General features: G+C 39.8%; 1 non-coding gene across 1 annotated transcript; it reads left to right on the forward strand.

Moving 5' to 3' along the window:
* Nucleotides 1-22,921: 22,921 nt before the first annotated feature.
* Nucleotides 22,922-23,027, forward strand: LOC144999186 (small nucleolar RNA R71). The gene has a single exon (XR_013660706.1). It is a non-coding gene; the product is annotated as a small nucleolar RNA R71 (small nucleolar RNA).
* Nucleotides 23,028-24,163: the final 1,136 nt, after the last annotated feature.

The raw sequence follows: 24,163 nt of genomic DNA on the forward strand, positions 1-24,163 counted from the left end.
TATCATAGGCGGCTACCATACTCGTCTCGAATATTCATCACAGACTCTGGAGGCAATCGTCATAACAGATGCCCACCCTTGCGAAGATCCACTCTCCCAAGTAATCTCCCTGGATGCCCATACTCGAAGGGCTATCACTAGTTCCATAGATATCTGATATACCACAAGTCGTCTCAACTCAAGATTCACGAATAACTTCGAAATAAAGATATCAATACCCGGATACCTCGGAACACCCCCACCGATCATCACAAGATCCTGCCACAACCACAGGTTTCCTGCCCCAAGCACGATATAGATGCAATAATACATTCCCTCTGAACCCCATAACTAGATCTTCATTTTTCCCAAGTTGCAACTTCGGTGTATTCAATTTCCCAACTGCAATACGAAGAAACGCTAACGCTACGAAATACGCTGATAATTCTCCGAAACCCTTTTTCCCGCCACTCAAAACCCAAACAAGGATACGCATACCGACCCGGGAGTTGGCTGCCCAATCATTATTTATCTACTTGCCCCAACACTGACCAATACCAGATTCCTGACTAATAAACACCTGTCGTGGAAACATTCATCCTTCTCAAACAAGTACTTCCCACATTAACTCACTCCGACCCCTTTCCTCGATCAGCGACATCTCTGGTCTCATGATTTCTTACCGCATATCTCTATACTCCACTTATAACTGCTCCTGACAAATCTCTGCTTTCTTACATACGGCACCCGGTTCTCCCCCACTTAGGGTTCAAACCGTCACCAAATAGCACACAACTATTCCATAACTATATTCTCCAGCAAAATCGCACCTGCCCCCGGAAAGTGCTACACAACGCCCGATAATCCCCCTTACGGAAATGAATCGACTTCATATACTCTGAACCTCTGATGAACTCCTCAAGAACTTCTCGTCACGTCTGCCTCTAGTCGTTCCAAATATCTTACCAATCTAGTACCAACAAATCAACTGCTCAATAACATCCCTGGCTCATAGACTGAACCATAAAATCACCGTACCCCTCACCTCAACTCATCAACCAACGCTCCAACACCGGGATCACCCCACGAACAAGGACCCACTCCCATATTCAACACCCCATGGATAGAAAACTCTCTGTACCGCTAAACTCGACTGAACTCCCCACTGATACCACTACCATACACCCGACTATACTCAATTAGGTATAGCGTGGCCCTCGACTATCTTAGTCCCAACTGACTATCTGCTCATGATAGATCACTGCCTCGCGGCATACATGTTACCTGATACTCTGGGGGGAAATCATCATCAATGACGACCTGCAGGGTTTACCCCTAAACCCAAAACCAAAACATCATGCTTCTCATATTCTCACACTTACATAATTAGTACCTCCCCGATCATAGGAGGTGACATCTCCTTTATCGACTGATCACTCAACTCAGATCGAAATTCTCCCTTCCACTGACTCCTTACTGGAATACTCTGAGGGACTCTCGATCTCCCTCTCAAGGGACGCCTCTTCGAACTTACTCGTGACCGAATAACCGGAGAACCACAAACATCATTCACTACGAACCATGGTACTCCTTCCACGACATCTCTTCTCAATATGCCCCGATATATGGTACCCTAACCATGACATCACTCCCCAATTTGCTCCGATGTATGGTACCCGGACCATAACATCACTCCTCAATCTGCTCTGATGTATGGTACCCGAACCATAACATCACTCCTCAATCTGCCCTGATGTATGGTACCCGAACCATAACATCACTCCTCGATCCGCCCTGATGTATGGTACCCGAACCATAACATCACTCCTCGATCCGCTCTGATGTATGGTATGCAAACCATGACATCGCTCCTCAATCTGTTCTGATGTATGGTACCCGAACCATGACATCACTCCTCAATCTGCCTTGATGTATGGTACCCGAACCATAACATCACTCCTTGATCCGCTCCGATGTATGGTACGCAAACCATAACATCGCTCCTCAATCTGCTCTGATGTATGGTACCCGAACCATAACATCACTCCTCAACCTGCCCTAATGTATGGTACCCGAACCATAACATCACTCCTCGATCCGCTCCGATGTATGGTACTCAAACCATAACATCACTCCTCAATCTGCTCTTTAGAACCTTCAGAATACTCCCTGTATCAAGTATGGGTCCTCTGCTTTCAGTAGTACGGGCCCATACTACCTGCCACATCTACTCATACTTTCCACACGGACCATCCCAGAGCTTCTAAATAGCTGCTCGACCTGCTCTTTCACCAATCCCGTCGCGCGTGCTCGCTCCCCAGCGAAATTCTCTATTCTACAAGTGCACTCATCTGGATAGGGTTATTCCCTAGGCTCTTCCGTCGTCCTCCCACTTCTTTGCTATCAGCTGCTGAAGAGCTCCTAATGATGCCAGCCATCTACCTCCTGAATATCGTCATATTCACTTGGTAGCTGACTCCCATCATCGAGAGTTCCACAAAGCACAAAGCAATCAACATTCGAGCATCGAAGGATACATAGGACTCCCTCTCTGTGATAACTCCACCTTCTCAGCTCATCCTCGAAAGTACCACCGAACTCTGTAACTCTACCCCTTATGGGTTCTAACTGGATACTCTCACTCATCACATACTTAAAACATAACACATATAACAATGAGTCCTAGGCTAAGGCATCACAAATCAGGCCACTCTAGTCCTAACATATGAAATACCTAGCCTGTCTGTAGCATGCAATAATATCTCATAAAGTGCATCATACATATCTCATAACACAAAAATAAGGGTATTTTGGGAAATCACTGTTCGGGCTCTGGCTGATTGTACACACTGCTCCTTCTTGCTTTCTCTTTGAACTCTTATTCACTTTTAGAAAATTATTTCTTTAAAAACTTTTCGTACTTCCTCAGTTTGAGTCCAGATTTACCTGAAGGCGCATCCGAATCCCTCAAACCAAGGCTCTGATACCAACTTGTAACACCGTAAATTTCAAGACAAAATTTTCATTTAAAATAATCATTTTACTCTTAGAAACACTTGTTTAAAATCTTATTCATAGTCGATTTACAAAACATAACTCCATTTTCACTTGCATAGAAAACCAAGATCCTCAAAAATATGACTCTTTCTCTGGTGTGTACAATCAAGCCGGTGCCGTCCCGTGATACTGAAAGAAACCTGTAAAACATCAAACAAAACACTGTAAGCACGAAGCTTAGTGAGTTCCCCAAAATACCACACATAACACATATTAGCCACTCGAGGCTATAACTCTGTGGGTCCGTGCACCCAAACTCTGTGAACCCTCAGGTTCTAACTCTGGGAACCTTCCGGTTCCAACTCTATAAACATGCACAACATAAATCACATAGAAATAATGCAGTACAACACATCACGTACATATAGCATACAAATACTCTAATCACATAACTCTGGTTACCTACTCAAGGTAAAGTATAGTGAGAAGACTCACCTGGCAAGCAGAAAGCAGATATCCCCACACTTGAATCTCGAACTCGCCACCGCCTAACACGTAAGGCAAATACTCTCATGAATATAACTCTCGAGGCTAGAATAAATCCTCTCATAACACCCTATTATGGGTAAAAGACTATTTTACCTCTCTCTTGGCCCAAAGGCCACATCGTTGTCCAAACCCTAAAACTCAACGGCCAACCCTTGGTCGAAATCAAAGTCCTCAGTCTAGGTCAACCCTTGACTGACTCTACTCGCCGAGTCAACCCTGTGACTCGTCGAGTTCCCATAATCAGAACTTCCCCATATCGCGATTCAACTCGTTGAGTCACCACGAGACTCGCCGAGTCCCACAACTCTAAGTCCACTCACACCCAACTCACCGAGTCATCCCTTGACTCACCGATTCTCGACTCAACCAGGAAATATTTGGGACTCTTCGTCAAGACTCATCGAGTCCAAGAACAGACTGGCCGAGTCTACGGCTATCTTCAACCTACTCGCCGAGTTGTTCATACAACTCGCCGAGTTCCAGGCCATCTTCATCCAACTCGTCGAGTCCACCCATGTGACTCGCCGAGTACCGCCGGTCTGAATACATTCCGAAGCATTCCAGGCCATGCAACTGCTCCAAGACATAGATCTAGCCTCCTACCACTCATCCATCACGTAAAGTGGCAAACTTTACGTGAATCCAAAGAGATCTAAGCCGTTTCCACATTGGGGCTAGGGTTTGGGACATGCAAGCTTCACTAAACACTCCAACACAGGGACTTTCATGCTCTCTGATTCTTCTCCCTTCCAGATCTGAGGTAGCAACCTCATATCTAACCTCTAGACTTCCCATTTCATCCATAGACAATTTCTCACAAACCCCAAAATGAAGAAACAACATAATCAACAGGTCAAAAACGAGATACTACCTCTAAGTGATGCCTCAACTGCAATGCAATTCGAATCCAAGCAAAGCCCCTTGCTCCAAGCCTTCAATCTTCCCAAAATTCCTTCAACCATTACTTCTCCAAGCTCCAATCCACTCAAAAATGGTGCTTCTCCGCGATTTAGGGTTTTCTGGGGCTCAAGGGGTGATAAAGAGGCTGGGAGGAAGACATAATGATCATTATATAAGGCTCAACCCCGAGAATTAGGGTTTTCTCCACTCAGGCCTACTCGCCGAGTCCAATACACTGACTCGCCGAGTCGGCCACTTAACACGCGACCAAGTCGCGACTCTACTCGCCGAGTCCACACATGGACTCGCCAAGTCACTCTTTCCCAATTTACTCATTTAGCCCTTCAACTCTACTCTTGATATTTCGGGATGTTACACACGCATGGCGAGAAAATGTGCACACTTAGTCAGGCGGTCGACGATAACCCAAATGCTATCATGTTGTCTAGCAGTCTTTGACAATTTGGTAATAAAATCCATGGACAGATCTTCCCACTTCCATACAGGAACACTAAGACTTTCTGGGGTTCCATAAGGCTTTTGGTGCTCTGTTTTGACTTGTAAGCATACTAAGCATTCCTGTACATATCTTCCAATGTCTCTCTTTAATCCAGGCCACCAATAATCAGCTCTTACATCATACTACATTTTACTTGCACCAGGATGTATTGAGAGCTTAGACTTATGAGCTTCATCTAAAATCTTCTGTCTTAATCCACCAATCTTTGGAATCCATAGCCGATTCTTAAATACTTTTAATCCTCATGGACCTTCAAGTAAAACATCAGCATAATGTACCATTCCTTCCTTCTTCACATTTTCTGGCTTTAAGGCCTCAACTTGCCATTTCTCTAGTTCATCAAGAATAGTGAACTTCACCGTAGTGTGAGTAATAGTATAACACATACTATTACGATAAACTTTCCTGCTAAGTGCATTTGCAACCACATTAGCCTTTCTAGGATGGTACAGGATTTCACAATCATAGTCCTTGATCAGCTCCATGGCTTGTTGTTGTCTCATATTCAGAGTTTGCTGAATGAATATATACTTGAGACTTTTGTTGTCGGTAAATAATTGGCATTTCGTACCAAAAAGGTAATGTCTCCAAAGTTTTAGGGAAAATACTACTGCAGCGAGTTCAAGATCATGGGTAGGATAATTCTTTTCATAATCTTTCAGTTGTCTTGAGGCATAGGCTATCACTTTACCACGCTGCATCAACACACAACCGAGTCCCAATCTTGAAGCATCGCTATATACGGAGAAATCATCATCACCTTCTGGGAGTGATAAGATGGGAGCACGAGTCAAAAGATCTTTTAGAGTTGAGAAAGCTTTTTCTTGAGCTTCACCCCATTCAAACTTCACTTCCTTCCGTGTAAGACTTGTGAGAGATACGGCTATACGAGAAAAGTCTTTGATAAATCTCCGGTAATATCCCACGAGACCTAAGAAACTTCGAATTTTGAAAGCAATACGGGGCACTTCCCAATTTTGAATGGCTTCGATTTTGATGGGATCTATAGAGATACCGTTACTAGAAATAATATGGCCGAGAAATTGAACTTGACAAAGCCAACATTCACATTTCGAGAATTTAGCATAAAGTTTCTCCTTTCGAAGAAGTTCTAAGATTTCACGAATATGAACGACATGATCAGTTTCAGACTTGGAATAGATTAGAATGTCATCAATGAATATGATGATAGACTTATCGAGCATTGGGCGGTACACTCGATTCATCATATCCATGAATACGACAGGAGCATTTGTCAAATCGAATGGCATGACAAGGAATTCGAAATGCCCATAACAAGTACAGAAAGCAGTCTTCGGTACATCTTGCTCTTGTACTTTCAACTGATGATAGCCAGATCTCAAATCAATCATTGAGAAATAGCTAACACCCTAAAGTTGATCGAATAAATTTTCGATGCGAGGTGGTGGGTACTTGTTCTTGATAGTCACCTTATTCAGCTCACGATAATCAATACACATTCGCATCGATCCGTCCTTCTTCTTGACAAACAATACTGGAGCACCCCAGGGAGAGGTACTCGGTCGAATAAAGCCTTTTTCAAGTAATTCCTGCAGTTGGATCATCATCTCTTTCATCTCAGCTGGCGCAAGACGATAAGGAGTCTATGCAATCGGAGCAACACCGGGCACAAGGTCAATTCGGAATTCTACTTGTCTATCCGGAGGAAGTCTAGACAGATCATCAGGGAAAACATCGGGATATTCGTTAACAATGGGCATATCATTTACAGTTGTATTCTCCTTTCTTGAGATGTCAACTGTATAGGCCAGATAGATAGGACAACCTTTCGATATGAATTTACGAGATTTGAGGAAAGAGATTATTTTTAAGATCCTTTGCTCACCGTAGGCATGAATGGGATCTTCCCCTTTAATAGGAATGTGTACCATCTTTTCGTAACACAAGAGTTCTGCATGGTTCTTTGACAACCAATCCATGCCGAGAATAATATCGAAATTGGGCAAGGAGATAGGGATTAGGTTAGCAAGAAAATTATAGCCTTCTATTTCTATGACACAATCCCTATAGATTTTATCAGCAAGTAATGATATACTTCCTACAATATCTACGTGAAATGGTTGCGCGAGTGCATAGCAAACAGTTTGAAAAGAATGCGCAAATTCATATGATACGAAAGAATTCGAGGCACAAGAATCAAATAAGATGTGAGCAGGTCTAGAGTTAACAAGAAATGTACCCGTCACGACATTCGGGTCCTCACGTGCTTCCTCTGCGGTAATCTGGAATGCACGGCCTTTAGCTTTTGACACCTCCTCCTTTTTAGCTGGAGTACTCTTCGGTTGTTGGACAGGGACTTGACTTCTCGCTGGTTGTTGAACAGAAGCTTGACTTCCAGTCACTTGGCTGGTAAGAGTAGGGCAAAAACGCTTCTTGTGGCCAGTAATACCACATGCATAACAAGTCACATCCTTCCATGGGCAAGCTGGCTTTATATGACCTGTTTCTCCACACCCATAACAGACAATGGATTCCTTGTCTATTTTGCAATGACCCGGATGATTCCTTCCACAAATGCGACATGAAGGCGATTGAATAGAAAAAGATTGTGACCTACCACGGCCACGAAAATCACTCTGAGATTGTGCTTGCTTGCTACGATCAGTTCGAATAGATTGAGCTGGTGGAATAATGGAAGCAGGAGTAGTTCTTTTAGTACGTGGATGCTTTGGAACAGTAAGAATGGCACCACGTATTTCTTAGTCATTCTCACGTCTTCGAGCATACTCAACGGCTTTATCGAATGACAGAACATCCCGATTGACAACGAACTCATGGATTTCGTGTCGTAGTCCCTCCATGAATAGCTGAATTTTCTCATCTTCAGTTAGAATATACTTCGTAGCAAACCTTGCTCTTTGATTAAATTGAGTTTCATACTCATTCACAATCATTCCTCCTTGTTTAAGCTCAAGGAATTCCTTCTCCAATATTCTCCTCATATCTAGAGGACAATACTTCTCTAACACACGAGTCTTGAACAACTCCTATGATAAGTTCTCCTGGTCACATCCATCAAGAGCTTCATATGTTGCTTCCCACCAGACTAAGGCTTCTCCAATGAGCATTGCAGAAGCATAGAGAGCCTTGTCTTCATCATCCACATGAGAAACACAAAATACTTTCTCGGTGTTCTGAATCCAAGTTAGAACAATCATAGGATTAAGGACATCAGAAAACTCCGTAGCACCACTACTCTTGAAATCTTTGAACGAGGGAGGCTTCACCTTTCCGATTGAAGATTCTCCAGTGACTTTCTCTTTTCCTTTATCATCATTCTTTTTGTGTTCTTTGAGAGTCTGTCAAATAACACCAGTAACTTTACCTAAGATTCGCTCCTCACAAGGAGATACTGGAGTATTCACTTCCTCGGGTTGAGGATCTCCACCAACCTCAGGGGTATGACTACTTACTTGTTCAACCATCGATCTGAAATACGGAGTAAGATAGTATTTTAGAATATTAGGGTTTACTATTACCTAATACTTTTACTTATATATTTCTTATGGTTTCTATCCCTATACTTACAGTGATTAAGTTCATATATTGAACTTCCTATAGTTTAAGTCTAAATACCAATCCATGGAATTTAGTTCGCTTAAACTACTGCTCTAATACCATGGTTGAAAGACCCCGACTTTCGTATTTTTGAAAGACGCAAACTTTCATACTTCACAATACCATTACTCCAAAACATGCTATTTGCATATTCATAAAAGCAATATTTTACATTGATAAAGGGAATTACAAACTATTCGATACAAACCTTCTATTACAAAGTGTTATATATATTACATAACTACCCAGGATATTGTAATTTATACAAACATAAACTGTAGTACAAAAGTACTATTACAAACTATTCTAAATCATTCAATACTATGTGAACATACTAGTTACTTATCACCTGCAATTGTTAAACATTGATAGGGTAAGCGGTGACGATTAGTGAGTTCAAAAATAGATACAATATAATGTTATGCCATATATATACCTTAATGTGGCAAAAGAAAAGAGGAATAACAAGATATATGTGAGATCATGTGACAAGCGTTCATATTAATCAAAGACTTTATTCAAAGATATACTTTTCAATTCTTGATATACATCAATAAAGCTTTAGCCCAAATGGCATAGAAGACATGCAATTTCTGATTAACATCTTGTTAGATTTCAGGCTTATAGTCCTTTCTAACCATTTGCCAATGTCATAGAATAAAAGTCATTCTCTTACAGAGACATGCTCTACATGGCCAGAGGCTACGTACCAGTACCAATGTGAATCTAAGTCCTTTCACTGATCACATGGTCAAAGGTATTACAATTGCCATAAAGATAGCGAATAACACGAGAAAATAACTCAGAATAATAACACTGAAAAGCACATAGCACATATAACACATAACATACAATTGTTCTTATATATTGAACTCACCTTAAGTTAATTGGGGGTTAAAATAGTAATTTGGACAACACTCCGGCTTTAAATATGTCTTTCTATGTTGAAAACCGGGAGCTTAATTGAAAACCAGGCTCTGCAAAGGTAGGGCTTCAAAACCGAAAAGATAAAAATTTCCAGGCTTCTCAGGGGTCTCAGGACGTGTTTTGGATGCTAAAATTGATACCGGGGCTTCAGGAAAAGTCAAAATAGTGAATATATGGATTTACGGGTGAAAAATGGAAATTTTCTAATTTTAGCTGGGAGGGTTCGCACCCTCCTCTATTTATACGGTGAGAGATTCGGATCCGAGGGCTGAGAGGCATCCACATCACGCCTGCGAGGCTCGGTCCTGAGGAGAGTGATGAGGCTGCTCGGTGGCATCAGCTGCGAAGGGTATGTGGCGCAGCAGCGAGGCACGCGGCAGGAGCGGAGGGGATGCGAAGCGCGCGTCGGAAGGCTACTGGTCGCGACGTCGGTCGAATCCGGAAGCGGCACGCATCGGACATGCGAGGGACCGATGCTCTGGATGAACCGAACTATGGCGCGTGTCGGACACGAGGCGAAATCTCACGAGGCTGGCACTATTTATGCGAATTTCTCGGAAAATGTGCCCCAAACTTCTAAAATCCATAACATTCGCATACGAGCTCCGTTTTTGACGTTCTTTATATGAACACGTAGCTAAAGTTACACTCTACAACTTTTGTTTAGACTTCTTCGGATAAATTTGAATTTAATTTTAATATTATTATTTTTAACAAACCGGGACAGGAAAATCCGTTAAAAATTCATAACTTCTTCATCCGACATCCGTTTTCGTCAGACTTTTTACCGTTGTACTACAAATGACGAGACCTTCGATTCTCATTTAGGATGTATCGGTCAAATATCGCTCGATCTAAAATTTGAGTTTTTAGCTGTCTACTACTAAGTTAAAACTTCGAAAAATCATAACCTCCTCATACAAAGTCATATTTTGGCGTTCTTTTTATCGAATTTCTCGGTTTAACGAATACTAAGACTTTCATTTAGATTAATAAGGCTAAGAAGTAGTTTATCAAAAACTCACTTTTTACGTCATTCGGCGCCGTGCCGGTTTTGTCGCGGATCTTCGGTTGATCATAACTTCTTCGTTATAACTCGGATTTCGATGAGGTTTTCGCCTACAAGTTTCTAACGAGATTCTATACAACATCAAATAATAAAATTTTAGTTATTTAAAATTTTATATTTTCGCTAAATTTCACTATTTGGCTTTAATTGCAATCTCATAAGACTTCCAATATTTTCTCAGTGATTCTAAACATAGTTTTACTTCATTTCTAGTAAAAACCATCTGTTAGAACTGAACACTCAATTTCACATAGTATTTCACAATTTTATTCATTACAAAACACGATTTCAAAACATGTATGTTACATCTTCCATCCGCCTTCAATCTAATCCATTATCCTCCAAGTCTACTTTTGACTTCGGATCATCCTCTTCAACCACTCCGAAAGGTAAATCCAACTCCAAGCTACATGAATATGATGCCACCACTAAGCCTAGTCCATCTACAAATCCTTCATCACATTAAGAAAATCCACAACACTCTGATTTTGACATTGGATCCTCAGCTGGTGATTATATTGATCCTTTTTCTCTTCTCGAAATTCAAACCAATGTGTCGGACACCAGGAAGAAGGTCTCCTCAATCGAAACATCCGTAACAGATCTCAACAGAAAACTCGATCAAAAGGTTTTCGTACTTGATTCCAAAGTTGATGCCATCATTCAGTCTCTCTCAAATCAGTCCGGGCCTTCAGTTGCTGAACGAGAAGCCCAACTAGATCAATTGATCTCTATCCGCCTCAAGCAGTCTCTTGAAGAAGTTGAAGCTTAGTATGATGCTTCAGTTGAAAACTATCTCGACACAATCACCACTATACTCAAGGTCCATGATGACTTGGTGTCTGCTACCAACGATCTTATTAAGAAGAACCATGTGCGTCATGAGAATCAGATCCAACGATTAGAGAAGGAGATCAAGAAGAAGGACGAGATGAATCTTCTCATTCAACAAGTCCTCATTAAGCTGATTTGATCCACTAGGAACATTATCGATGTTCTGAATCGAAAGTTTGATGGGATGTTAGCTGTTCTTGGGCACCTATTCAATCATCTTGCTACTTAAACCCCTACTTCTGAAGCATATGATGCTCTCACCAAACAACTCAACACCGGACTCCAAAAGGTGTTTGAAAAATTCGATGGTTTGTAGGAGTCACTAATACTTGCATCGGATTCCACACTACGGGATGAAAATGATTCTGATGAAGATGAAATGAAGATCTTTTCCATCTCCCCTTCTAAAATCAATGATGAAGACAGTGATGAAGATGTGTTTGTTATGACGGGAGTTCTTGGTCTCAAGGCTCTGAAGAAGCTTTTTCCAAAGGTTATGACAAATGAAGAAAAGAGAATTTGGTCCACTGTTTCCAAGCCATCTTCTCTACCTAATGCTCTTTGGATGGGAATCCAAATGGCCAAGGAAAAATATCTACTTACTGCCCAAGCCTTCCGAGCCACTCCTTCCATGCTTCCTCGTATTCCAGCCCCATAAATTGATCCATTAGAACAGGGTTCCCCACTCCGGATCCTTGATGAAATTCCATAAGAACCTCTTCCGAACCCCACTCCAGAAATCGTAATTGATGAGAACATGAAGCTTATCATGGCTACATTGAAGAGAGATAAAGGCAAAAAGCCTTTAATAGTTGAACAAGAAGCTCACTCCGGACCTCCTCCAAAGCAAAAACATGGATGGTCGTAGGAGGAAATCAACCAAGCACTAGAGGACAACATTAGGATCCAAGCTCTCAAGGAAAATCTTGATCCGATGCGTGAAATCTCTCCTCTTTGTCGTGAAGGCATTCTCCGTGATCATGAAATTATCCCGTTCATGTATTACGATGTTCCTAAAAATGACTTCGAATAGCTTGATCTTCCTCTCTCTCATTAAAACAAATACTACATCAAATTCGCTCATCTTCACCCATCTAATGATCCGGAAGTGAATCTCCGGACTGAGCAAGAAAGGCTTGAAACATTCTCCTCCAAGCATGCACAACCTCTTAAAGAAGTGTGGATGAGGAAGAGAATTACCAAATTTGATGGTTTCAGAAGAAAAATTCTTGTGAAGTTCGAACTCAACTGCCCATTATTTCGATTTCACATCCTCCGAAACCAACCAACACATTGGACCATTACTGATGTTGATTTCCCTTTGATGAATCCGAATGACATTCTCACACTAGTTGCTTACTTCCGAGGAATTCAAATTGATGATATCAGTATGGGTGCTTACCACATTGCTTTGAGCTTCCTCAAAGACTATGTCGCAAAATTTTGCAGATGCGACTATGACCTTGCGCACTTATGTGGGACTGAAAAATTCATTGTGAAAATCGACTTCATTCTTTCTGAAACTGAATTGCTTGCAGATGGTCCAATCGGAGCACCAGTTCTAGGGTTTGTCTACATAATCAGAAAGACAAACAAGAAGGATGTTTTCCGAGTCCTTAACAAACACCTAGTTCCTACCAAAGCCCTGCAGAAGTTCATCTCTCGTGCCTCCAAATATGAAGCTCTGGAACAGGTCAAAGCAAAGTTTGTGAGTCATCTATCCTGGTATATTGAAGTCAGAGAACGGTTGTTCAGAGCCTACACCTTCTTCAAAGAAGATGTTGTATAAATTGACTGGATTGCTAAATTCACTTAAGGGAGATTGTTAGAACCTGAAAGTGAACCTCTAGCAATCCTAAGTTCCAATTCCGAAGTGCATATGTCCTGAAATAAAGAATGGCCTGGAGTCAAATGTGAAGAGTGTTGTGGAATCTGTCCGAACCGAAAGAGAAGAGGATGAGAAGCTTAAGTGAAGACATTCCGGAATGATCCTTATGTCCGAAATATGTGTTGATCTGAGTCACTATATTTTGTCTTTGTGCATTTAATAAAGTTTGTCTTTGTATTGATATGACATTTCATAGGACTTAGTCTTTTTATAATATTAGACAATCAGAATGTCGGGAACATTTATATTGTCCGGTCCTATGTCAGTATCCTAGTTCATTCATTGTAACCTTCACTCCTATTTATAGGAGCTTTCAATGCAAAGTCAGAAACAGATCTTTCGCTTAATTTTAGAATTTTTACTAAGTTACTTTAGTTCTCTCAAAAACATTATTATTGTTCTTCATTTAATATCTTTACATTGATCATTATCTCCTATCTTCGTTTATATCTTGAATACTTTGTTCGAAGTTGTTATTTAGAGTTGACTGGTCTTGCCAGACTTGACTGGAACACTTATTAGTAAGTAGACATTGATCTTAAGCATTCATTCAAGGTTTGAGTTTTCAAACCATGTCCCTGCGCATCAGATCATATTTGTTCTCACAAAGTCCCACAGAGATTGAGTTTTTAAACCTTGTCCATGCGCATCAGATGCAAGGCTTTTCTTCGATAGCTGCTCCATTGACAGTTTTGAACGACAAAGGAGCTACATATACGTGGAGCGAGAAGCACGAAGAAGCATTCGAGAAGCTAAAGAAGAAGTTATGTGAAACACCAATTCTTTCTCCACCCGATGGAATTGAAGACTTCGCAGTATATAGCGATGTGTCGAGAGTTGGGTTCGGATGTGTTCTAACTCAAAGAGAAAAGGTGATAGCATATGCATCTCAACAATTGAAAGAGCATGAAAGCAACTACCCCCCTCATGATCTAGAGTTGGCAGCGGTAGTATTCACCCAAAAGATATGGAGGCATTATCTCTATGGAACAAAGTGAAAACATTTCGCTGATCATAAGAGTCTCCAGTATCTCTTTAATCAGAAAGAATTGAATATGAGGCAACAACGCTGGCTAGAGTTACTCAAGGACTACGATTGTGAGATACTTTACCACCCCGGTAAAGCAAATGTTGTAGTTGATGCTCTTAGTTGAAAAGATAACCTTGAAAGAAAAAGGCTGAGAGCGTTAAGAATTGAAGTTGTCTCGACGATTGTGGAAAGCATAAAGAAAGCTCAGGAAGAAGCTTCAGAGAAAAATGACCGAAAGAAAGAACGTTTAGGCAAAACTTTGGAGTTCGGTACTAACAGCCATGGCTTGAAGATATTCCAAGATAGGATTTGGGTACCTAAGACGGGAGGAGTAAGAGACCTTCTGATGGAAGAAGCTCACGAGACAATGTACCCAATTAATCTCAGCAGCACCAAAATGTATAGGGATCTAAAACCCTACTACTGGTAGCCGATGATGAAGCTCGGTGTTGTAAAGTATGTGGACAAGTGTATAACTTGTGCAAGGGTTAAGGCACAACATCAGAAACCGTATGGGAGCTTAGAACATTTACCTGTACCCATGGGTAAATGGGAAGACATCACCATGGATTTTCTAACTAAACTACCCAGAACAAATAATCGTCACTGCATGATTTGGGTAGTCGTGGATCGTTTCATTAAGAGTGGACACTTCGTAGCAGCCAACGAGAGGTAGTCTATGGATAAGCTCGCAAATGCTTACATGAAGGAGGTCTTAAGACTTCACGCTGTTCCTCTAACGATTATATCAGATCGTGATAGTTGTTTGACGTCGAGATTTTGGAGAAGTCTACAAGAGAAATTGGGTATGAAGGTGTTTTTAAGTACATTTTACCATCCGCTGACTAATGGTCAGAGCGAAAGAACGATTCAAACACTTGAAGATATGCTGAGAGCATGTACCCTGGATTTCCAAGGTAACTAGGATGAGCACTTACCTCTGGTAGAGTTTTCCTACAATAATAGTTTCCACTCGAGCATCAAGATGGCACCTTATCAAGCTTTGTACGGAAAAAAGTGTCGTACGCCGTCTTGTTGGAATGAAGTTGGGGAAAATCAGTTTATGGGCCCCGAGATAGTCCATTAGACTGCTGAAAAACTAAAAATGGTTAGGGTAAGGATGTTATCAGCTCAGGATCGTCAAAAGAGCTATGCTGACAAGAAAAGACGACTGATGACATTCGAAGTTGGAGATTCAATTTTGCTTAAAGTCTCACCATGGAAAGGACTTATATGATTCGGGAAACGAGGAAAGTTGAGTCCAAGGTTTATTGGACCGTTCAAATTTCCTCAAAAAATTGGGAACCAAGCTTACAAGCTCGAGTTACCCGAATAACTACATGGTATTCATAACACTTTCCATGTATGTTATTTTAGCAAGTTTACGGGAGAAGTTCCCGAAATAATTCCAATCTTAGAGTTAAGGATGGATGAGAATAGGAGGCTAATCAAAGAGTCCGAGGTAATTGTTGACCGTAAGACAAAGAAGTTACGACGCAAGATGATCGAGTTAGTGCTTGTCCGTTGGAAACTTACGAATGGGCCAAATCTCACGTGGAAACAGAAATTGACATGATGAGTCGCTACCCACATCTGTTTGCTGATGCACGATTCCGAGACAGAATCATCCTAAGGGGGAGAGAATTGTAACGCCCGTGTTTCGGGGCTAAGCGCTAGTACAGTAATGTAATATTCAGGTCAACCATTGTAACCTATTTTGAAGTAATAAAGAAGAATTACATGAATATTGTGTGAAATATTTTATTTTATATGCTTAAATCCTTGTTTAAAACGATATAATAAATAAATGATAAAATAAGAGTCCAAAATAAAGTGTTAGATAAACTAGATATCTATACATAAAGTTGTAGTGGTCGAAACAAGGATTTCATATATATATATATATATATATATATATATATAAAGAACGCCAAAATCCGAATTATAACGAAGAAGTTATGACCTGTCGAAGTTTCGCGACAAAACAGGCATGACGTTGTGTGACTTAAATACGCGACAAAACCGGCATGACACTGTGTGACTTAAATAGTGAATTTACGATATAGAACTTTTTAGCCTTAGCGATCTAAAATAAAGTCATAGTATACATTAAACCGAGAGCATGCATAAAAAGAACACCAAAATCTGACTTCGTATAGGGAAGTTATGATTTTTCTAAGATTTGGCATAGCAGTGCACAACCCAGAATTCGAATTTAAGATTGAGCGGCTTTTGGTCAACGCAAACTAAATGAGAATTGAATATCTCATTATTAGTAGCGCAACGGTAAAAAGACAGACAAAAACATACATCGAATGAAGAAGTTTTGAATTTGTAACGGACTTTCCTGTCCCGACCTGTTAAAAATATAACTTTAAACATAAAGTCAGAATTAGCCAATGGAGTCTAAACGAAAGTTGTAGAGTACGATGCCAGCTACGCATGGATATAAATAACGTCGAAAATGGAGCTCGTATGTGAAAGTTATTCTTTTTAGAAGTCAAGAAAGTGCTGTGCGAAATTGGGTGACGTGGCGAGATCCGGGCCGTTGCTTTCTCCCCAAGTCTAGCCACCAGATGGTGACACTTGCCCTAGACTTGACGAGTAGGAGTCTGAACTCGTCGAGTAGATCAGTCTTCCAGCCTATAAATATGTCGGGTGAAGCTTCAAACTCACACCTCCCACTTCTACTTTCTCTCTCTAACCCCCCCCCCCCCCCCAAGCCTAGGTTAACTCCTTAGCATGAGAAGGAAGCCCCGGAGCTCCCGACGGCTCCAAAAAAGAAGATCTTTCATCCTGGAAATGCTGCTCCAGCGAAGCCTAGTTTTTTATAATAAAAAAAACCCATTGTAAGTGTCATACGCCTACCATAATTTACATATAGCTTAGATATAATATAAATATAATATCGTTATTATGAACCTATAAATAAGATTTATCAGTGGTTCAAAGTCGTTATACTGATTGATCAGCTTACGGGAATGATGTCTAGGCTGTGATTTAGTGAGGTATTTAAAGTGGAATTTCCAAACAGTTTACTTTGTATACCAAACGGACCCTAACTCCGATATGATACTACCCGGTTGTTCCTTACTTGATAGATCATGAAGTAGACTCTGAGTTATTGACGAATCTAGACTAATTATTAGTCGCAATAAATATTAGGCTAAAATCTAGTGGTAATAATACTGGGTTTCATCAAAGGAAATTATATTGTTAAGAAACGAAGCGCTGCTCTAATTTCGAGTCGTCACTGTAACAAGTGAGTGCATAGTACTTTCATCTTAAACATAGATATGAAGTAATTTATATAAATTATGTGTTATGTTTTCATATTGTCTAAATACTTGCTGTATTTACTGGATGAAAGATTTTATACACGTTTTAAATGATTTAAATTTTATATGTATTTATATCTACAAAATGTGTTGGGTAAAACATGGGTAGATATAATAGTTGGGTGTGATGAAATAAAATGATGAGAGACCTCGATGTTGAAGATGTTTCCAATCATCTAGCAGAGTATAGATGATGACCACAGACTTTTCTAGACAGTCCAGTGGATCATTAGCAGGCTTGCAACCTGTAGGTGTTTGTGAACGATGTGTTCACCGATGTACTCCATCCCCCTCATGGCTGCCTTTAGGACATTTATTGGTGAGGAACCCCCATAGAAGTAGTGTGAATCACAATGATGATCCTTAGGCTAGGTCCCTTATGATAGGTGTTTAGGGACGTAAAGTGAGGATAATGGGAATAAGTAATCGGGTTATTGTTGGTTTATGAACTTAATAAGCTTATTTATTGTGGGTTGAAAACCCTATGTGCTCACCAGGCTCCCAAGACTGACCTACTCAGTTTCTTGTATTACAGGTAGTGACACTCGAGCATAGATATGATGTTTTGAAAATGGATTATGGATTATAGGCATGTAGATATGAATAAATGTTGTAAGGCTTATATTGTACTATTTATGCTTTTGATCTGTATCGAACATGACATCCTGAGGCTTTTAATGAAATACATTTCTTCGGAAATACTTTGATAAATCTTTATCATATTTTCTTTTGGTAACAAATTCCACAACACTTTTATTTAAAATATTACTTTGATTTTCAAACAAAGCATAAACAAAAAAAATCGGTCTTTTCTGGCCGCGAAAATAGGGATGTCACAATAAATTACTTCTTTAAGATATTAATTAGTATATCTTTCTATAACTAGTCCATTTAATATTCTAAGAATCAAAATATCTTTACTACAATTAATTCTCGAGTAACGGAAGGTTAAAATCATTAACATAAGGATTTCCTAGTCATTTCAACTGTCTTCTTAAAATGATTTTGTTCTCAAAGTTAGATATCAATACATACCAATTGTGGTAATGAACCTTCATGTATTCTTCGACCACCTAGATCACCTATATCCCATAGCCATCCTCTTATTGAAATTTAATGAGTTTGACTCGTTTCATCCCTCGTTGCCTGGTCCCTCTCTAACCAAGATATTCAGTAGCCCTCCCATCTCGTTCATCAACTAGTTGACTCATAACTTGTCAATTAGAAAGAAATTCAACTCTCAACCTTCCTCGATTTTCAAAACATATAATTCTCATTAAAGGATGGTGTTTTAGTATCCCCCTTCAATGGTCTACAGTTGAAACTCCTTAACCACCACCACATAATGATAGCCACCTCCTTCCTTGAGCCCTTTATCGTATTAACCAAAGGAAACCTCACACCTCTTCGCTAGACACTTGCTCACCAAGAAGTATAGATGATGGTAACGAACCTCAAAGTTCTCTCCTCATAAAGCAGACACAATCACCTTCTCTCGCTAAATGATCACACCTCAAACCAGAGTAGGATGTAGATACTTACTTGTTTTCATCTTGATCTAATATAATCTTAGATAATCGATACCCGACCACATGTATCATCTTTATTTTAATGACTTAGACCAACACTCCAAAAGATGAGGAACTTGGTCGATTAACCCGCACTGAAGTAGCTTCTGAACTCACAGTATATTCCGCTAAGTAACGGGCTAAGAAGTAGGGGATATTAAAACACACCCCCTGCTGTAAACTAGTCCATAAGAAAAACAAGTAGAACTTTGTGACCTTGTCTCCATGCCTTTGTGGTGGATGGAAAATGTGATCACCCTGTGAATCAAACGGTAAATAGGTGATTTGATATTACTTTCCGGTGACACACCTGAGTTGAAAACACCAAAATCAATATGGCTCCAAATTTCGTGTCTCGGCATTCCCTCAGAATAAGTGCGAAGATCCTCACATAAGAACATAGTGAACTCGGGGGTCATGGCCTCGTGGGCCTCGTATAAACCCATCCTCCATGAAAATTCTACCAAGCTGCACTCTTGATATTCCCCACCCAAATGAAAGACCAATGCTTGTGGGAAGTTAAGGTCTTGGACATTTTCTTGAAACGCTACATTAGAAAAGTATTCAACGCACACCTCTTTGAATACTCTTTCTTGAATGGTGAATAAATTACTCCATCCCTTGCATGTTAACGAATACCCACTTCCCATAAAGGTTTTAGTAAGAAATTGGTTTAGCCTCTCAACAAGTCCAACCTCTCGAAGCATTTGCCAATTGATTGTTGGAGCAACCACAAATTCTCTTTTATATAACCAACCCAATCTATTGTTGTGTCAAGTGAGCACGTCCCTAGATATATTTTTCGGAAACATGTAAAGCGGTTGAAAGTTAGCAACCCCGCCTTGCTCATCTTCAACCTTGCGTGTAGGTGCCATTTTTCTACAAAAATGAATAAACAACAAAAACCAAACCAAATATCCCATATTAGGTAATTCACAGAATTAGTTTGTTGATGCACTGGACTCACGTCATGAGTTTGTGTCTCACAGAAAAAAACCATTTGGCCTACAATAGGTACAAAATCAAACCATAAAACTTGTTGAAGTTTACTCCCACGTCAATTCTAAGCACAATGAAGTAGCATGCAGTGGATGCATCACACATTTAGGGTAGACTTTCGACATTCACACATCATATAAACCCTAACCCCCTAAATCAACAATTTAGTGAAAACTAACCAATAGAAACAAGAGATGTTTACCTTTGTGTGAAGATTACATAAGCACAAATGTTAATTTAAGAGTATCTTGGCCGAAATCAGATGGGGGGGGGGGGAACAAATTCCACTTCATGAGTTTGATAAAGTGTTTTGCTCAAAGAGGGTTCCTGATTCGTTAATCAATGGTCCCGTGTTCTTTTAAAATTAATGTCATGAATTTTTATGGCTCATGTCGTGAGTTTTGTGGGCTAACGTGATTTGTCCATTTATTATGGGCTGATGTTGTGAGTTTTTTCGAACTCACTTCATGAGTTATGTCAAATCGAAAAACAAGCCTAACTAACAATTCCTTTTATACTAAAAACTCTAATTTATGTACCGCTTAATTTAGGGACCCCACACTTAACTTCTTACTATTCATAAGATTATTAGATGATTAGATGATCGAATATCCTAAAAAACAATTTAAATATGCATAAACTAAATTAAAGGCATAAATGAAAAGAAAATTCAAACCGAGCTCGGGTTGCCTCCTGAGAAGGGATTCTTTTTCTTGGACTCATGAGCTGGACTCCATGCTGCCTCACATTGAATTATCGGGAGTGTCCATCACCATTTGAATCGTTTTCTCCTTCCATCATCTTTTATATGCTTTAATGCGCAGAAGATACGCCTTTTTGAGTTCTCTTTTTTAGCTTCTACCTCATATACTTCAAGCTTGCGTTTGATCCCTTTATTCTCCAACTTTTCATTTCTTTGCTCTACAGGAACCACCTTCTCATTTACAGCTAAATTCGTTTCCTTAGAAGTATCCTCATCCTGATCACTTGATAAATCTTTCCTTTCCTCACTCACCCAAGAAGTTGTATTTGAATAAGAAATTACTTCAAACACCAATGGAATGGATGCTCTTGGTTTTGTATGTTTGACTTGTTGAATTGTCTTCGGTTCTTCTTCCATAAGTTTCTTCAATTATTCAAGTTCATCTTCTTCTTTATCAATATTAAAAACTTCACCTCGAACACCACTTCCTTGGAAACCATCCTCTATTCTAGAAGTGGCTTCATCATCTCCCACTCTCAAGGTAAGCTAGGATTCACAAATATCAACCAAGGCACCAATAGTATTAAGTAGAGGCTGACCCAAGATGATTGGAACATAATGATCTTCCTTCATATCCCTAACCACAAAATCAATTGGAAAAAAATATATTTCCCAATTTTTACTAAGATGTCTTCCACAATGCCCCTAGGATGTGTCACTGAACGATTTTCCATGTGAATGGTCATTCTTGTAGCCTTCAACCTTCGAATATTAAGTTTTTGATAAAATGAAAAAGGCACTAAGTTTATGCTATCCCCAGATTCGGCTAAAGCATAAGTCTTCAAACTATTACCAAATTCACATGGAAGATTGATGCATCCAAGATCTCCCATCTTCTTTGGCAACTCCCCGAATATATCCTTTGAACTATGCTCACTAAGAACCATCTTGGAATTACTCTTTAAATGTTGATGAGTATCTATCAAGTCTTGTAAGAACCTTGCATATTCGGGAATTTTAGACAACGATTCAGTAAAAGGAGTATTTATTGAAATACCCTTCACTTGCTTCATAAATTCCAAATGCACCTTTTCCAGTGGATGACTATTAGCTCGGGATGGTAACGGTAAAGGTGGTCGAATATCCAGAATGTTTGCTGAGTTTTTCTTCGATTTTGACTTTTTCGGCTTTGTTTCGGATGGTTGTGGCTCTACTTCTAGTGCTTCTAGCAACTCAGAAATAGCCTCTTCTTTAGTTTCAATCATCATGACTTGTGAATGAGGTTTTTTCTCGGGGATTTTTGGAGATAACTTATCTCGCACGAGATTAGTTAGTTGACCTAGTTGGACTTCAATATTGTGGATCGATGATTGGTGATTTCTTAGCAAAGCTTGCTGCTCCTTCATGATATTTTGATGTTCCCTTCTCACTGCATCTGTCTCATCATTCCTTTTATTCAAAAGCCTCCATAAAACGAGCTAACATGTATTTTAAATCAACTTTCTTCTCGGGTGGTGGTTGTTCCTTTTGGTAGAAGCCTCGGCATGTCTGCCTATATTTTTTATTCTTTTTGCTTCTTGTACGCTTCATATGGCAACAACTCCTTCTTGGGTTTTCTCCAATCTTCATCATATTTATCCCCACTAGAATAGCAAACTTGAACCTTTTTATCGCCATGTTCATCCAAGTGGCATTCTTTTTTTAAGTGTGGACAATTGCATCTGTCACATCCAACTCTAATACCATGAATTGATTCGTCCATCTTGGACATTCTTCTGTTCATTATGTCAAGCATAGTTAGTACAACAACCATGTCTTCAGAATTTCCTCCCCCAAATCCTTTAGCTCCTTTATTTCTTGGATTGTGGTACTCACGAGAATGCTTTGCAAATTCTTCAACCAACTCCTTGACTTCCCCGGATTTTTCCTTGTTAGTTTTAGTGGTCCTTGAGAATCAAGGGGTTACCTTGTCATGACATTCACACCATCATAAAATATTGAGACTTCTTGTTGTATGTTAAGGTCATTTTGTGGACATTTCTTAGCAACCCTTTATAACACTCCCATACCTCATAAAGTTATTCACTTGGATTTTGATCAAAGTTGGATGTTGCCTTCTTAAGTTTAGCTATCTTTGATGGTGGGCGGAATTGTTCCAAACATTGCTCTCTCATTTGTGCCCAGGTAGTGATGGAACCAGGTGGAAGTGAGAAGACTAGTCTCTTGTAGATCCTTTAAAAGTAACGGGAAGCATCCTTAACAGCACGGTCTCTCTTGGAACATTCGTGACATTAAAATAATATGTAATATCATTGACTTCATCTAAATGGTTATAAGCATCCTCATGGTCCTTTCTATAGAATGGTACATCCTTAAGTGCAACAACAATGTGTCCTTTCAACTCGAATGTTGCAGTGGCGGGAATTGTAGGTTGTACTGGACAGTGACCAGCATCATCTCTTATCCGCTCCTTGTATGCTCCCATGGACATATCCACAACATTTTACATCTCTTTTTCTGGCTCGTTTTCGTTGTCTCTTTTTTCTATTGCAAATTCAGGCTCGGATTCATACTCAGATTCTTGTGGGTTAGATTTGTTATCAAAGCTTTCTACCTTGCTTTTGTCCTTTTGTGACAACCCTAAATCTATTCCCGTTACAAATCCCATTTTCACTAACGGAATACGTTAACGTACGTTATTTTATGTAATATTTGGAATCGTTAATATCCGAATATCTAATTTTATGCATGTCCTAATATCATTATAAGTAATATAACTCATACGTGTTAATCTAGTTTAACCTAATGGAGTTGTATTACTATTTCAACCACTTCACCCGGGTAAAAAGTTTTAACCCCGTTAAACTTTAGCATCAGGTAGCCGTGTATCGGGTACAATACCTGAGACATATAAAAACGCTTGAACACTTCAATTGGACTCTTTTACCACAATTACACCTCTATCTCACTACTTTCTCTCTCTAGACCCGAAATCGACTCCAAATCCGCGAATTTCCGACTTCCAAACGTAAGGATTCATCCCCTAACTTAATCTAATCATACTTTACTGCTTTCAGAGCCCAAAATCATGAGAATCAAGGACCATAAAGTAGTTTACGGCCTAAGAAGCTCCTTAGGCCGTAAACCCCCAAAATCATGCCAAAGATCAAGTTTTTCCTCATGATAAGCTAGTATACTAATTAAGGCATGTATCTAGAAGGGTTTGGAAACTAAAACACATGGATTAGGCATGTAAAAAAAG

The sequence above is a fragment of the Lactuca saligna genome, chromosome 5, assembly GCF_052625555.1.
Source record: "Lactuca saligna cultivar CGN05327 chromosome 5, ASM5262555v1, whole genome shotgun sequence".
In the NCBI taxonomy this organism is placed as follows: domain Eukaryota; kingdom Viridiplantae; phylum Streptophyta; class Magnoliopsida; order Asterales; family Asteraceae; genus Lactuca; species Lactuca saligna.